This window comes from Plecotus auritus (genome assembly GCF_963455305.1).
Source record: "Plecotus auritus genome assembly, chromosome: 7".
Lineage (NCBI taxonomy): Eukaryota > Metazoa > Chordata > Mammalia > Chiroptera > Vespertilionidae > Plecotus > Plecotus auritus.
The window spans coordinates 133,503,456-133,522,064 of NC_137774.1; the positions used below are offsets into that span (position 1 = coordinate 133,503,456).

Below are 18,609 nucleotides of genomic sequence, written 5' to 3' on the forward strand. Positions count from 1 at the left end.
TACATCCTGACTCCTTTTTATAGGTCTTTCCCTCTTTAAGAATCTTGAGAAATTAGAATTCTCTTTCTAATTCCATCCTGTCCCCACCTCAGTTCAAGCAGATACTCCCCCAACTCTATAATCCAGACAGAGGATAAAAACCTGGGCAGAGCTTGATCTTAGCCATATACCTAGTGTTCAGACCAGTGCCTGAAAAATAAATGTTTGAGGGGGGTGGGAGGGCTGGGTGAAAAAGGTAAAGGAATTAAGCAAAAAACAAAAAAACAACCCCCCTCAAAACAAACAAAAAAACAGACACAGACAACAGTATGATTATTGCCAGAGAGAAAGAGGTGGAAGAGGACAAAGGAGGGGGGGCGGGGATAAAAGGTGGCGGAAAGAGACTTGATTTTGGGTGGTGAGCACACGATGCAGTATGCAGATGATGTGTTATAGAATATAACACTTGAAACCTGTAAACACTTGAAACGTCACCCCCAATAAGTTCAATAAAAAATTGAAAATTAACAAGTGAACAAACAAGACAGAGAAACAAAAACTCATAGACACATACAACAGTATGGTAGTTAACAGATAGAATGGGGTGGGTGAGTAACAAAGGGTAAAGAGGGTCAAATATATGGTGAGGAGGAAGGCTTGACTTTGGGGGGTAAACACACAATGCAATATGCAGATGATGTATACAGGTTTGTACACTTGAAACCTATATACTTTTATTAACCAACATCACCCCAATAAATTTATTTTTTAAAAAGAAAAATAATTTAGAAAAAAATAATTGTGAAAGATGATTACAGTAGTATCACCAGAATTTTGATATAGGAATGGTTTAGTGATGATCATCTGGTTGGGACTGGAGATTAGGAAACTTGAATTGAAATTAAAATTGTATTTGCTGTAGGAAATTATGGTAATTAAAGGGGTGTGGCTAATATCCCCTCATGACAGCCCTTGAAATCACCAGTGAATGAATATATGAATGAATGAGTAAAGGAATGAATGAATGAATGTAGTAGAGCTAGAGCTGTTTCAGTAGACCCCACCACTGAGGTACAACCTCCAAGCAATACCAGCAGTGGGAGGGTGGGTCTCAAAATGGGAACTGAGATGGACCACTTTGATATAAATTGGGTATTAATGTATCATCTTTACCTGTCCACAACCCTAGACTGGAGAAGTCCCCATTTCAAGAATTATACAAAAGATGTATTCAATGCCATTGCAGGAAGACAAACAACTTATACATGGCCTTTCACCTAAGACTTGTGCCCTATGATTTGAAAACAGTGTTCTAGAGTGTGTATATTTACTGTCATTATTCTCAACACTTTTTAATTTTTCTTCACTGTGGTATGAGATTAATAAGGTAACCATTTTATATCTTGATGTAAAAGAAACTCAAGTATAAACTATTATTGTCATTTTTATAATCCAGAATGATCTGGATGAAGTAGTGTATTTAGATACCTAAATGATAATGGAGAGTTTGTGCTGAGTTTTTAATTTATTTGATTGATTTGTTGAATTTTAAATTAATTAGATTGTGAATTTTTAATTCACATGGGACCAAGAATTACATGTCTTCTCTTTGTTGACAAGCTTTATCTTCTCCATGCAAGCCCAGTCTCTACCTTTTTGCTTTTATTTTTCTATCTGGAACTTGTCTGACTGGTCTTTGCTTCTGAAGACATCAGGTTACTATATATGAAAATCTTGGCATTCCTTGCTTGATGACTGCATAAATGACTAATTGCATGTGAGGCATATTATATTCTTGTTAGGTAACTTCATGTATTCCAGAGAATCACTAGCACATTACAGCATTTTGTTTCTTTAAAAAGGACTACAATATTTATTAAAGTAGAAAATTGTTTTATTCTCTTTCCTTTCTAGAGGTTTTAGTTTTTTAGTCTTCAGAGTTAGACTTCTTTCAGTCATTTGAAAATGATTTTTGCCTTGTTATTGGGGCCTTTTTGGCAAACACTGCCTTTTCACTGGAGCTGAAACATGGTTTGATTTCTTTTTATTGTTTCTGAGTTTGTTTACCAATGTAATTAATATTGTCAAAACTGTTCTTGGAATAGAGCTTAATCCCTCAACTTTTGTTTCTGATGCTAGGATGATTAGCTTTGGAGAAATAATTTTTTTAAAAAATTGTGTGCCAGACATATTAGCGGTGGTTATTAGCATTCCTTACCTTCCTGCTTCTTCCCACGTTTGTTTACATGCTCACTCATCCATAACATCTCAAAATTAATCACTATTCCTTCAGTCTGGAGAAACTTGAGAGGCCTATTTTCTAATGAACTTCTTCCTACAAATGGACCATAAGAGCCACTTGCTGACACAAATTCACTTTTCTAAGAAAAGGAAGTCACTGTTTTTAACATGGCACTCCTTAGCTAGTCTTAGCCAGGATATTTTATTCAAATATCCCCATTTAAAAATATTAGGATAGTTAATAAAAATTAATTTCAGCAGTGCTGCTTTCATTCTATATGTCTCTTCTTTCCTTTTACTTAACCTTTTGTGACCCATTGGAATTTTCAAGTCCCTTAGTAAAAATATTCCCACAGTTTGGTATGCTGGGGCCTTTGACTAACAGGACCTTAAGTGTCAATTGTCCTGTTAAAACTTAGGTTCCATTGATGACAGATTTTGTAATAAATTGTGCAAAAAATGAGTTACTATTTTGTTAGTGTTTTCACCAAAAGGTGGCATTTCTTTTCTCTTTAAGGGCATCTAATTTTAAGTTGCTAAAGACCAAAATTTCAATCAATAAAAGTTATTCTATTAATTTGGCTTTCCCCCCACTATTTCTATATTTTACTTATTTAATTGTTGTTGGTTTTTTTTACCACGAAAGTTATGATTTCATCTCCGTCTACTGTCCTCTTCTTCACATTCCTCACTCTGTAGAAGACCAGGACAGAAATTCATGGAGAGTCTGACGGAAAGGAACGGAGAAGAGGGAGAGGCTTAGGAGGGTGAACAGCTGGTGAGCGGGTGGAGTAGTCCTGCCATCAACACTTGTGAGCTCTGCTTCCTCATCTAGCTAACCTGAGGAAGCTACTAGTAGATGAGTTTGTCATTGGCCACTGCAGCTTCCTTTGGCTTCTTCTCATGACTTCAAGATCATCCTCAATTGCTTCAGAAGGCAATTGTTTTATTTTCCTTGTTGGCCCACAGGGTGATTCTGCCACTGTAGCTGCTGGCCTGGCATCGTGGAAATCTGACAAGCCTGCCTTGCAGAGACCTAACAGATGGGCTTCTTTCTCTTCTCTCCTTTATTACAGTCAGAGAGAGGCCCAGAGGAAGAAGCTGCAGGCGTAGAGTCACCCTCTACAAGGGAGCTCTTGTGAAATTCACTCTACAGGGAAAACAATACTATGGGGGTGTCATTTTCAGTTGTGCTGTTGCTGGCATGACAATTTAAACAGTTCTGTTTCCCTGATCTGTTTTGGCTTGGTTTTCACTCTTGCATAATGCACATGCTGGGTTCTTCATATTGTGGACAGCAAAGAGTCCACGGATACCTGGGCTCAGAGAGCTGCAGTGTTCTCTAGTTTTCTGAGTTAAGCAGAATCGAAGATAAGTATGTATGTATGTATGTATGTATGTATGTATGTATGTATAAATATAGCCTCATATTTTTATGGCTAAAACAACACAGCAATTTTAAAGGTCAGTTGTAATAATTATTATATATTTTAGCTATGCTAAAAATACATTAGTTCTTGACTCTAGGTGCTCATTAGAATCAACTGGGAACTTTTCAAATTATTGATGCCCAGATCTTACTTTAAACCAATTGAATCTAATCTAGAGTGGTGGCACCCAGACATTTGTATTTTTAATAAACGGGTCAGATGGGTTGAGAACCACTGGTAGAAGATAATACTGTTAAATAACCAGGTTACTCTCTAACCAGCTTATGAAATACGTTTTCCTGGTGAATCTTTCCCTGGATAAATTTCTCTCCTTAGCCCCAGAGGTAATCATTAGCTTAAATTTTGGTGTTTATCATTTCTATCCAGATATTTAAGCTTTTACCACATGTGTATGTGTGTTTGTAACAATAATATGGTATGGCATTTATAAGTTTTAACAACTTTGTATAAATGAAATGAAGTCATATCTAGCTTACTGAAGATTTTTGTGCTCAAGATTTATTCATACCCCTTTTAAAGCACTCTGTGGGCCTTTTGCTAATGATCCACTGAGCTGTGAAGAAAGGTCAAAGTAAAAACATCACTTTTGGGTGAAGCAGCAGCATATTGTGTTGTTTTGCTTCAATTGGTGGTGTGACAAGGGGGAAAGAAAGAAAGAAAAAAAGAAAGGAAGGAAGGAAGGAAGGAAGGAAGGAAGGAAGGAAGGAAGGAAGGAAGAGAAAGAAAGAGAAAGAAAAAGAAAGGAAGGAAGGAAGGAAGGAAGGAAGGAAGGAAGGAAGGAAGGAAAGAAGGAAGGAAGGAGGGAGGGAGGGAGGGAGAAAAAGAAAGAAAGAAAGTAAGGAAGAAAAAAAAAAAGAAAAGAAATGGAAGAAAGCTTTAAAAAAGACTTACTCATATTGATATATGTTGTTTTAGCTCATTGTCACTAAGTATAGTATCCTATTATATAAATACTAGGAGCCTGATGCACGAAGATTCGTGCTAGAATGGGCTTTCCTTTCCCTGGCTGCCGGCACCGCCTTTCCACTCCGGCCCAGCCCCTTTCTGCTCAGGCCCCAGAGCCACCTCTTTCCGCTCTGGGCTGCCTCTTTCCATTCCAGCCCCGCCTTCCCACGCTGCCCACAGGCCCTGAGAGACCAGAGGTGGGGCAGAACGCCTGCATCATCACCATGCGTCCTGCCCCTGTCACTCAGTGCCTGTGTATGCAAATTAACCACCATCTTTGTTGTGTTAATTTGCCTATCACTCCTGATTGGCTGGTGGTGTAGTGGAGGTACGTCAATTTTCTTCTTTGTCTATTATTAGGTAAGATTAAAACATTTTTTTGAATTGAGCCATTTTAACAGAACTATTTCCATTTTGAGGTATTTTTTCCCAGTTTTGTCTTTAAGCATACATATATTAATAGTGAGCAAACAACAAGTACTGGCAAGGATGTGGAGAAAAAGGAACCCTACCTAGTACATAGCTGGTGGGAATGCAGACTACAACCACTATGAAAAACAGTATGGAGTTTCCTCAAAAAATTAAAAATGGAACTGCCATTTGACCCAGTGATCCCACTTCTAGGAATATATCCTAAGAATCCAGAAACACCAATCAGACAGAATACATGCACCCTTATGTTCATAGCAGCATTATTCACAATAGCTAAGATTTGGAAACAGCCCAAGTGCCCGTCAGTAGATGAATGGTTAAAAAAACACTGTGGTACATTTACACAATGGGATATTATGCAGCTGTAAAAAAGGAAGGCTCTCTTAGAGGCAGCATGGATGGACCTGGAGAGTATTATGCTAAGTGAAATAAGCCAGTCAGAGAAAGATAAATATTACATGATCTCACTTATATGTGGAATCTATTGAACAAATTAAACTGACAAACAAAATAGACCCAGAGACATGGAAGCATGCAACAGACTGATGAATTTCAGAGCGGGGGCGGGGGGGGGGGGGGCAGATGGGAAGAGATTAACCAAAGAACTTATCTGTATATATCCATAATTCATGGACAGACCATAGTGCAGTGAAGGCCTGGGGAAGGGGCAGGAGTAGGGGAAGGGGGTCAATGAGGGGAAAAAAGGGGACATCTGTAATACTTTCAACAATAAAGATAAATTTAAAGATATAGTGATAATTCCATAATAACTCAACTTTGGGTGCTTTTTAAAATTTATTATAAACTTCTTTCCATATTTCATAATGATTATTTAATTACTACATAATTTCCCTTCATGTTTATTTACCATAATTTACCTAACTATACCCCTAATATATTTTGTTCAATTATTTCCCTAGAATAACTTTCCATGAGTAGGATCATTGAATCAAAGGCTTTGAATGATTTTATGATTCTTGATACATTTTATAATATAGTTTTCCAAACGCACATTTACCATCTCTGGTTTAACACTAGATGATTTTGTTTCATTAGAGAATATAATATTGGGAATCCTTCTTTTGGAGAAGCCATACTCTTGGTTCCAAACTCTTAGAACAAATCAAACACTGAAGAAAGTTCCCGACATGGAATCAATTTAAATATATTAATATACAAAGCTAAATGGGATCACAAATACATGAGAAATAGCAAATAGATTGCATAATAAATCTTTTCCAGATGTGAATGAACACTGATAATTGAAAATCCCAGACTTATGTTGCCTAAACTCTTTACTAAACCTCAGCCTTCTCACCTGTAGAATGGGATTATAAGAGAAATAATAATAACAATGAGTAGCACAACAACATTTTTACAGTTGTTATCACGTGCTGAGCACTATTCTAAACACTTTACATATGCTAGCATTGAATTTTCCTATCAACCGTATCATGTAGACATTATTATTATTATTCCTATTTTATAGTTGAGGAACTGAAGCACAGAGAGGCTAAATGACTTTTCTAATATCATATAGCTAGTAAATGCAGAGCCAGAATTCTAACTCAGACATTCTGGCTCCAGAGTTTACACTTATAATCACTAAGTAAATAAGATGGTTCATATAAATACCTAGTCAAATGCCTGGCACAAAGTAAGTACTCAATAAGTGCTTGATATTTTATTATTATGTATTTTTTAAAAACCAACTGAGTTAGTACAGAGACTTAATTAATTTAAAAGCTCTAGAAAACAGAGTCATGAGTGGAAGTTTCAGCAAGGCAAATTTTGAGTCAATAGCAATAGTCAATAGCATCTTGGGCACTGGTCAGGAAGGAATAAGGAGAAACTGAATGGCTACTTGTCAAGAACATTGTAGAATAAACTTCTGCATCAGGTGGGTTGCTGAATTAGATGACCTCTAAGACTCTTTCCAACTATAGGATTCTATTTTTCTAGGTCAGAATCTTATGGTGGTTGTTTTTTTCTACACAGTAAAGCTTCATTTGTTTTCTTTAATATTAGTTTCAGTTTATGATCCTTGTTGATGGTATTTTCATTGTAATTATCTGAATCATTCAACAAGGAGAGTGTGGCTTTGTTGTTTGTGTAAGTTTTTGGCAGTCTATTGTGTTGTAATGTTTGATGTGTTACAACACTTGAACATTATAATGATGGGTGCTGGAGAAACCAACATATAAACCTGTAAGTTACTATGTTGTGATGGTCAGCCTCCTAGCAGGCATCTACTGGGTTACTGTCACTTGGCTAAATCTCCTTTGGAATCTGTCATCTTTAGCTATCAAGAGAACATTCAAATGTTTATATTGAAATTGCTTATGATGGAAGTGAGTTGATGTCACATAACAATTTGCAAGTGACTCAGGGGTGTTCCAATGAGTTTCCTGCTGGGAAGGGGAATTGCTCCTTGGGAGAAGTACTGTAATAGTTTTGCTCAAGTCTTGGGGAAGCCACAGCTGCCCTTATGATTTGCATTCCCTTTGGATTTCAGCCTGGGCAACTGTTTTGTCTTTCCTGTTATATCTTAAACAATCCTATAGAATAATACACAATTTTATATGTCAACTTGATGTCATTTCTCCCAAAAGGGTGATTATTTAAAGGGCATAGTCAATTCCATTACAAAGTTGTTGCTGGAATTTATAGCAGATATACTGGACTGTCTCTGTACTTAGAAAACAATTTCTCCTTAGTTATATGTTGTTGTCTTTAATTTAATGTTTTACATTGTGCTGAATGCAGTTACTATGGAGATAGATGAAAATAGGCATAGAGTTTTGGGTGTCAAATTGTTAACAAATTTACTATGTTAAAATAGAATGTGGAGTCAGAAGGAAGGAAGATAACATTCAAAACAATATTATGAGATTTCATCTATAATGTAGAGGGGAATGGGAAAACCAGAGAGTAGATAGGGCTTTATTCTTTATCTTAAGATTTTCCAAAATCTTAAGATAAGTAATTTGAAGTGTTCCTTTTTGAATATTCACTGAAACACACAATTTGCCTTATAAAGAAAATAATCTCCTTATTTAGTGGGATTTGACTACTTTCAATATGAATTTAAACAATAACTCTCCTAAAACAAAACTTGTTATAGGTTGACTTCTATTTATAATGGTACTTTCATGCAAATAGCTCAGGTATTTACATTATGCATATCAGTATTTATACTCTGTGTTTAACTTAGAAACACTGTAACTCAAATTTAAAAAATGAAAAAGTGCCATTTTATTTTGAGTAAGCTATAGTTTGCTTTGTAATCTGACTAATAAACAATTATGAGTACACATTTGGGGAATCTTGCTTTTCAGAACTTCTAAGAAGGTGGCAAGCTATCTGACAGTAATTATAAGTGTCATTATCTTTGTGTTATTCATAATGAATCCAATAGGATGAGGGTGGTGTCTTTATAGTCACCCACAAATTTGGATTAGAACCCTTAAGTCTGGAATGACAGCAGTGGGCAATAAGAGTGATTGCTTTTTTGGAATGTAAGTAGCATTTTTAAAAGAACTTGTATTATTTACATATATAAAGTAAATATTGAAAGATTGGCTTAGGCCAAAAATACCCAAGGTAATGTTGTAGGACTGGATAGTAAAAGGTTGGGCTCATATTATCAACTTTTTCAGACAGAAATTTTCTTTTTTATCATGTCTACTTAAGATGAAAGTCAATTTTTTATTCAAATAAAACAGAAGAGCCCCTTGATCCAGCCCCAGAGGGGATTGAGCTGAAGGAGCTGAGTATAGGGTCTACTGGACTGGTGGAGGGCCAGTCTAAAGTAAGTGAGTCTGACCAGGCTGGTGTTGAGCTGAGGGGACAGTCCTAGCTCTTGGGGAGAGAATCATTGCTTGTGAGACCCGCCTTCCTGCACCTGGGTCCCTCCCTTTCCCTCAGCGAAGGCAACTTCCTGGACCCCAGTGCAACCATGGCTGAAGAACAACTGCTGGTCGAATTGTTTGTAAAGGCTAGCAGGGATGGGGCCAAGACTGAGAGCCCCTTCTCCCAGAGACTCTTCATGGTGCTCTGGCTCAAGGGAGTCACCTTCAGCATCACCACCACTTACACCAAGAGGTTAACCAAGATGGTACAGAAGCTGTATTCAGAAGGGCAGCTCCCATTTCTGCTGTATGGCAACGAAGTGTGCACAAGTCACCAGCAAGATTAAGGAATTTTTGGAGGCAGTGCTGTGTCCTCCAGGTACCCCAAGTTGGCAACTCTCAACCCTGAATACAACACAGCTGGCCTGGACATACTTGCCAGATTTTCTCCCTACATCAAGAATTCAAACCCAAGCCTCAATGATGATATGGAGAAGGGGCTCCTGAAAGCCCTGAAAGTTTAGACCTTTACTTGACATCTCCCCCCCTCTCCTGCCCCCAGAAGAAGTGGATGAGACCAGTGCTGGGCATCTCTCAGAGGAAGTTTCTGGGTGGCGATGAGCTCACTCTGGCTGAGTGCAGCCCATTGCCAAAGCTCCACATAGTACAGGTGGTACGTAAGAAGTACCGCGGATTCTCCATCTCTGAGTTGTTCCGAGGGGTGCATCGGTACTTGCCCAATGCCTATGCCTGCAGAGTTCATCTCCACCTGTCCAGACGTTGAGGACATCGAGCTTATCTATGAGCAAGTGACCAAGGCCCTCAAATAAGCTCCTCCTGAGCTAGCTCACCCCCCTCCATTTTTCTGCACAAAGGCTCCTGGTAGTTTCCACTTGGCTACCCCTTGGACACACTCCAAAATGTCCAGTGGGAAGTGAATTCTCGAGCACTTGTGCAGGACTGCCTTGAGGATGAAGGAAAGGAATGGGAGATCTGGGTGAGATTTTTATTTTGGGGTGGGGTGAGATGGGTAGGACAATGTATTTCAGTAATAAAATGCAGAATGAAGAAAATAAAACAAGAAAATTAAGAACCATAATGAAGGGAGTTGACAAAAATTTTTTCCAAGAAATGACAAATGTATATTATAGCCAAGTAAAAATCTCAATTAATATTACTCTTAAGCAAATTATACTTTGACAACATCTTGCTACATGTTAGAGATTGTATAGTTATAAGTATGAAATTTGAAACTTACTTTGACATATTCCATTTTGTGTAACATTTGGAAAAAATATGCTGAGCATAGCAGTTTATCATTTATAAAACAAGGCAAGGAAATTTAATTTAGAATCTTCTTCTGGTAGATTAGTTGAACAAACAATACTTTCCTATAGACTGAGAAGTTGACACTGGCCTTTGCCCATGGTAAAGTCCTGAGTAGGGACAAGGCACCCAATTTTGAGATGTAAAAAAAAAAAGAGTGTTTCTCTTCTCTGCTGGGGAAGGAAGCACAAAGTGATTGAGACAGCTTGAGTTTATGCCTCCTATTTGAAAAAGTCCTTCTTGCACAGGTATTTCTCTTTGCTTTTAAAACCTTCTGTTGTGGAATAACCCAGCCAGATGGTTACTTGACAAAATACATTTTTTTAAAAATGAAGGAATAGCTTATAAACAATGACGTGCCAACAAATTAGACAATCTGGAAGAAATAGTTAAATTCCTAGAAACATATAATCTTCCAAATTGGAATCAAGAAGAAAATCTGAACAGACTAATTACAATTAATGAAATTGAAGCAGTAATCAAAAAATTTTCAAGAAACAAAAACCATGGGCTAGATGGCTTCACAGGTGAATTTTATCTAACATTCAAAGAAGAACTAAAACCCATCCTTCTCAAACTACAAATAATTCAAGAGGAGGGAAGAATCCCAAACCTGTTTCAGGAGGCCAGGATTATATTGTTTCCAAAACCAGATAAAGACACTACAGAGAAAAAAATTATAGTTCAGTATCTCTGATGAACATAGATGCAAAAATCCTCAACAAAATATTAGCAAACTGAATTCAGCAATACATTGATCAAGTGGGTTTTATTTCTGGGATGCAAGGTTGGTACAATATCTGCAAATCAATTAACATGATACATTACATAAAGTAAAGAATACAAATCATATTATCATAACAATAGATGCAGAAAAGCATTTGACAAAATCCAGTACCCATTTATGATAAAAGCTCTCAGCAAAGGGGGAATAAAGGGAACATACCTCAACATAATAAAGGCTATATATGACAAACCCACAGCTAACATAATACTCAACAGGGGAACAACTAAAAGCATTTTCCTCAAAATCAGAAACCCAGAGATTTCACTTCTGGGTATATATCTGAGGAAACCCAAAGCATTAATTCAAAAGAATATATCCACCCCTATTTTAATTACAGCATTATTTGCAATAGCCAAGACATGGAAGCAACCCAAGTGCTCATCAGTAGACAGATGGATAAAAAAGTAGTGCTACATATACACTGAGTGGCCAGATTATTATGATCTCTGAACGCATAATAATCTGGCCACTCAGTGTGTGTGTGTGTGTGTGTGTGTGTGTGTGTGTGTGTGTGTGTGTGTGTGTATGAGGCCTGGTGCATGAATTTGTGCATGGGTGGGGTCCGGCCAGCCTGGCCAGGGGGAGGGGACATGGGTGGTTAGCCAGCCTGCTTGCTGGTCGAACTCCTGGTTGAGGGGACAATTTGCATATTAGCCTTTTATTATATAGGATATACACTGGCCAGATTATTATGATCTCTGAACGTATAATAATCTGGCCACTCAGTGTATATGATGGAATACTACTGGGCCATAAAAAAAGAATGAAATCTTAGCATTTGCAACAGCATGGAGGGACCTAGAGCATATTATGCTAAGTGAAATAAATTCGTCAGAGAAAGACAAATACCATTTTGTTCTTTAGATCCTAAAGAATAAAATAAACAAAATAGACACAGACCAGAGGGAAGGGAGGTTGGGGGATTGGTAAAATAGCGAAGGGATTACTAGTAAGATGTACTAAGTGGTAGTTACAAATTCGTCCTAGGGATGTCAAGTACAGCGAAGGAAATATAGGCAATACAACTGTAATAACTATGTATGGTGCCAGGGAAGAACACTTTGTAAAGTATATGATTGTCCAACCAAGTATATGTTGTACACCTGAAACTAATACAAAATAATACTCCTTGTAAACCGTAATTGAAAAATAAAATAAAATAAACCAACAATTAAAAAAAATGCACGGAGGGCTGCTCCATAACAAGGTTGGTATGGAAGAGTTCATGTTATTGGGTTGAGTCCTGTGAATCACTGTTGCAGAACGTGAGGTCAGTGGCCTGCCTGCTGAGATCCCAGCAGTAGTGAAGGGAAGTCTGGCCAGTGCCATTTGGGGGGCAAAATTGCCTCATCATCATGGCGGCCTTGCCCGCCCTACTTCTTTTCCCACCCCATCCCTCCAGTCAGCCCAGATTGGCGGCTGCTTATGCCCCTCTGAGGAAAGGAAAGGTTTCTCCTCTGCTCACTTTTCGATGGTGCTATAAATTCCTCTTAGGAACCAGAGGAAATGGAGCAGGAACCCCTGCATCCAATGCACTTGGGATTCCACAGATGAAGTTAGCGACTTAATCCAGTCTCCTGGCAGTGATTTAGGCATGAATCAAAGGATTTAGAACTGGAAGGGGCTTTAAAAACTTGTCAAATCCAACCTTTTCATTTTACACGTGAAGATCTGAGACTGTGTGAGAGCCACAGAGCTAATTAGTGCCAGAGAAATGGGACAAGAACCCAGGTCTCCTGAGCAGAGTCTTGTAAATGGAAGAGCATGTCATCATATCAGATCTGTGGGTGTAGCCTCCAGGCCAGTGCTCATTCCAATGTGTAGTTACTAAGTGATGTTGGTAGAAAACATAATTTTAGATGGGGTGATTTCAGGCTTCATATTTAAAGAAATGAATCGTGAATTTGTCATGTGCAAATGAGAGCCAAACAATTCTCTTCACACCATTTTATAAAACAATTATAAGCCCCACAGCTTTTTCTTATTGGAATGTGTCCTTAACTGAACTCAAGATTAAACACTTCACCTTTGATCCCTTTGAATGTCTTTCACATGGAGGAAGCTAAATTTGAAATCCTGAATTCTCTGCTCCATATTTAGAGATGATTCCCTTTGTAGTAGATACTTTTTATCTGAGGTTTAAGACTAGACAGCTGTGTATCCATTTAACAGGAAGACCTAAATTTTGTCCCATCTAGGCATCCTGCCCAACTTGCAAAATAGAAATCCTTGCCACTCTTTTTTTTCATTTGGCCTGTTATATTTTGTGTAAATTTATACAAAGTAAAGAATGTTCAAGGAGCAGAAACACAGACAAAAACATTTCATTATTAGCCTCCTGGAAGCAAAATGCATTGCTTTGTTCCTGCTCTCCATAAACACACAGAGGAACAGAATGCAGATATTGGTCCTATGAAAGTTTTAAATCAGGAGACTTTTTACAACATTGCTTACCTATTGTGTGCTAGACATTTTTTTCCCCATATGTTCTTTTATTCATTCAAGGAAATGTTTTATTCTCCTTCTGGTTTGTAGTTGTCATAAAAACTTATTCTTGGGAAAGGATTTTATGTTGATTATTTATATTTTAGTTTATGTATTTACCCCATAAATATCTCTTGAGCAACCATTATGTGTCAGACAGTATGCTAGGTGCGTGGATACAGTAGGGAGAAAGCAATTAGGAAAATTCATGCCTTTATGGCTTAGATTAGTGAGACAACAACTTAAGGAACCTTTGAAGGAGATGAACGAAGTGCTAGGAGACAGGGGGGTTTGACCTGCTCATAAAAGTCAAAGAAAGCTTCACTGTAAAATGATGCTTGAGCTGAAATGTGAGGGAATTGAAGTTATCAAGGAGGGAAGAGTGATTCAAATCAAGAAAACAGTATAAGCAAAGGCCCTGTAATAGTAGAGGGCCAAAGAATATAATATGTATTAAAATTTTTGCTTTTTCTGTAATATGGTGAATAGGTTTCACTGGGTTTTAAAGGATACAGGTAGACTGAGTAGGAGTTACTAAAATAGACAAAGCTTGGCTAAAATGGTGGAGAAGATAGAGGGAAACAAGTAATTTTGACAGAGTTGGGGAATGGTTTGGCCATGGAGGTGAGGGAGAGGGGGTGTCATGGATGACTTCTGGCTTTCAGGCTTGTTCAATGGAATACTAGTTCACTGAGGTGAGCCACTGTGGAAGGAAACCAGGTTAGGAGTATTGGTGAGTATGGGTAGTGGTAAAAGCATGAATTCATTAAGGTTGGGCACTTTTGAGAATCTCAAGAGGATAAGGTAAGTTGCCAGTTGTATAGTTAAGTTTGAAGTCTGAGAAGACAGAGACTTGGACTGGAGATATAAATTTGTGAGTCATTTCTGTATAGGTAGTAATGAAGAAATTGAATAGAGATGAGAGCACCGGGGGAGAGAATATTTTAGAGTGAATCTGAATAAATGCCTTGCTTTCCTCTGGGATGTGCCTTTTAAGCCTTGTCTAGGTCCAGAATAAATAGCCTTGATTCCTGCTCAAGGTCTTTCAGCAGTTGGAAAAACATATGAATTGGGCAGAAATGTCCTTAACATTATGCCAAATAGGTGGAATCTGCTGGAATTGTTGAAAAGTCAACCCAAAAGACATGAACAATATTTTTTAAATCTTTTTAAAAAATTAAGTTTTAGCTATGCTTGGAAGGCAGATAGTGCATATGGAAAGAACAGGTAAAATGCAGGTAAACCACAGTAAATCAAACACTGATTAAAATGATCAAAGATGTCCTTTTTAATGTAAAGTAGTTTGATTAAAACAACCCGATTAAAATGATCAAAGATGTCCTTTCTAATGTAAAGTAGTTTGAAGATATGTTTTGTGTGAAGATTGAATTAACCTCAAACATCTTTTTTTTAATTTTTAAAAAGAAATTTTAAAGTTGATTTTAGAGAGGAAGGGAAACATTGACCCCCATACTGGGTATGTGCCCTGGCCTGTGTGTTCACTGTCCTTCATGATGTGACCTGTAATTAGCCATCACAGGTAGGAGAGCTGTAACTCTTAGTGTTCTTGCTCTTGCCCTCTCTGCCATGGAGTGGTTGAATATTCCTTCCCTGTCTTGTTAATTTTGAGTTGAGAAATTATCCTTCCAGATAAAACAAATATTTGTTAATTATCTACTATGTGGTGGGCATTGTGCTGGATGTTTTCATCTTTATTATCTTATTTATTAGGTGTCACTATATTATGAGGCACTGTGAAGAGTCCAAATAGGTAGGATCAAGTTTATCCTCAGGGTGCTTATGGTCTGGTTGGAATGAAGAGACAAGAAACCAGAAAACAATTAGTATTTAATTGTTTATATAAGTGCTATTCAGGTTAGAATAATCCTAACAGGCTCCCTGGAGGAGGTAGGAGTTGATTTGGGCTTTGAAGGAGGGAGGAGGTTTGGAGAAGCAGAACTGGTGGGGGAAGGGACATCCGAGAGGAAGAACAGTCTGAGAGGATGCCAGGCTTGGTAAAGCACAAGAAAGAGTGGAGCCTGACTGCCAGCTGGAGCTACCCCAACAGAGCACCTTCCTTAATGATCTTGATGCTACAGCTGATGCTTAATGCCTGGAACTTTTAAATCAACCAGGTAAAGAGAACTCATTAAAGTTTTTCTTTTAATATAAAAGTAATATAACATTTTATATAATATTTGGGAAAATACAACTGGTTATAAAAAAAAGACAATTTAAATTACCCCTAACCCCACTACTATTATTAATATTTTCGTATATAGGCTTCTGGAAAACTTTGTATGCATACAGATGGACAAACTGACACACAAAATCAACCAACAGATCCCTGAAAACAGGATTTTCTATGATAGGTATTGTTACAGTCACCCAATGAAATACTGTAAATAAAAATATTGATGGATTTATGAACTATGAAGTGCTTCCACACAATGAAACACTAACAAACTGTTTTAAAAAGATGTATTGTTTTGAAAAGATGAAAGGTAGATGTAGATTTATACATCTATCTTTCACCTTTTTTAAACAGTTTTGTAGTATTTTATTGTGTGGAAGCACTTCATAAGTATATATACATATATACTTTTATACAATAAATTCCATAATATATTACTAGGTGAAAAAAGCATGTTACAGAACATTATTGAGGTATAATTCACTTATTGGCATTATTTTAATTTTTAAACAACATAACTGAAATATCAATAAGGATATTCCCATATAAAAACTAAGGGATTATTTCACTTAGCATAATGCTCTCCAGTTCCATCCATGCTGTTGCAAATAAGCCAGTCAGAGAAAGATAAATATCACATGATCTCACTCATTTATGGAATATAATGAACAACATAAACAGATGAACAAAAACAGATCCAGAGACAGAAAAGCATCGTTCAGACCCTCAACCTCAGAGGAAAGGTAGGGGAGGGTGGGGGTAAGGGGGAGAGATCAACCAAAGGACTTGTATGCATGCATATAAGCCTAACCAATGGACACAGACAACAGGGGGATGAGGGCATGAGTGGGGGGTTGGGGGGGCATTGGGGGAATAAGGACACATATGTAATACCTTAATCAATAAAGAAAAAAATACGTAAAAAAGAAAGCTATGGGACTAATAATTATGTGACATTTTCCCATTATTAAATATTCTTTAAGCATAACTTTTCTATTGGTTATGTAATATGTCATCATATGAGCATGCAACAATTTACTTAATCATTCCTTTGTTGTGCCAAGTTTTACATTATTATAAAATCTTTCTCTCACACACACACTTTTAAAATATAGATTCCTAGAACTATTGAGGCAAGGGAAATAAATGTGTTTGAGATTCTTGCCAAATTGCTTCCCAGGAAGACTGTCATGGTTTTTCCTTTCTACCAATTGTGTACAAAAGTACAGGTCTCATTGTACTTAAAATAGTTTAAAATTCCTTTGAAAGTTAATAGGAGAAATAGTACTTCATTGTCATTTGTATTTGTATTACTAATAACATTCAAGATTTTTTGTTTATCAGCCGCACATGTTTTTATTTGAATAATTTAATTCTTAACATTTATTTATTTTATATTAAAAATTAATAGACTTAATTTTAGAACAGTTTTACATTTACAGAAAAATTGAACAAAAAGTACAGAGATTCTCCACATCTCCTTTATCCACTCTCCTCTCACTTTCCCCTGTTATTAACATCTTGCATTAATATGGTACGTTTGTTTTAATTGGTGAACCAATATTGCTACATTATTATTAACTAAAGTCTACAGTGGGTTCACTCTTTCTGTTGTACAGACTGTGGGTTTTGACAAATGAGGACATATATGCACCATTACAGTATCATACGGAATAGTTTCACTGCCCTAAAAAATTCTCTGGGTTTATCTATTTATTCCTCCTTCCATCATAACCTCTGATAACCGCTGATTTCTTTATTATCTCCATGGTTTTCTCTTTTCAGACTGGCTTCTTTGGGCAGTATGCATTTAAGGTTCCTCCGTGGTTTTTTGTGGCTTGAGAGCTTATTTTTATGGTTGAATAATATTCAATTGTATGGATATACCATTTTTTTTTTTTTTTTTTACCTATTGAAGAATATCTTGTTTGTTTCCAACTTTGGGGATATAAATAAACTCGCTGTAAGCATTTGTATCTAAGTTTTTGTATGTATGTAATTTTCAACTAACTTGGCTTAATACCAAGGAGTATGATTGCTAAATCATATGGTTAAGAGAATGCTTAGATTTATAAGAAACTGCCAAACTATCTTCCAAAGTGGCTGTACCATTTTGCATTCCCACAAGCAATGAATGATAATTGTTGCTTAAATTACATTTAAACAATATATTAACAGCAATAACAAGAAAAAAATCTTTGCAGAAGCTATTTATCTATGAAGAAGAACCATTTATGCACAGAGCTTTCTTCCCCACAGCTTACTGATCACATTTCAATAATTTTTTCAGTGGATAGAGTTTTACTTCACTGTGAAGGATTTGGCTGTAGGTAAATTCCTCCAGAATTCTATGTGTTTTTATGTTGGATGTTTTGAATTCTTGTTTGTAATAATAATTAAGAATTCTTTTTTAAGTCTTAATAAATCCATATGTTGCACTCAATAACACCACATAGAACACAAGTCAACACTTTGCTTAATTTGTAACACCACAGTAAAATCTTTCACCAATCAATTTTGCATGTAGGCAAAATTAACTTCAGTATGTAAAACAACCACAACATTTTGAATTGAATTATTTTTAGGTTCATGCAGTGAAGGATTCAGTTGTCCTTGCACCTGTACCAGGGAACTCCCAGGACTGTATCACAGAAACAGATTCATTTAATCATAGGTTCATGAGCTAGCAGGGGTGGGCAAACTTTTTGACTCGAGGGCCACAATGGGTTCTTAAACTGGACCGGAGGGCCAGAACAAAAGCATGGATGGAGTGTTTGTGTGAACTAATATAAATTCAAAGTAAAGGAGCGGAGGGGAGAGCAAGAGAACCCTCTGCTCTTTCGGCTCCGTGGGCCGGATAGAACAGCCAAACGGGCCGGATCCGGCCCGCGGGCCATAGTTTGCCCACGGCTGAGCTAG

At 37.1% G+C, this 18,609-nt stretch overlaps 1 pseudogene across 1 annotated transcript; it reads left to right on the forward strand.

Moving 5' to 3' along the window:
• Window positions 1–8,991: 8,991 nt before the first annotated feature.
• Window positions 8,992–9,729, forward strand: LOC308254265 (chloride intracellular channel protein 1-like; annotated as a pseudogene). The gene has a single exon. The product of its transcript is annotated as a chloride intracellular channel protein 1-like (transcript).
• The last annotated feature ends 8,880 nt before the right edge of the window (window positions 9,730–18,609 follow it).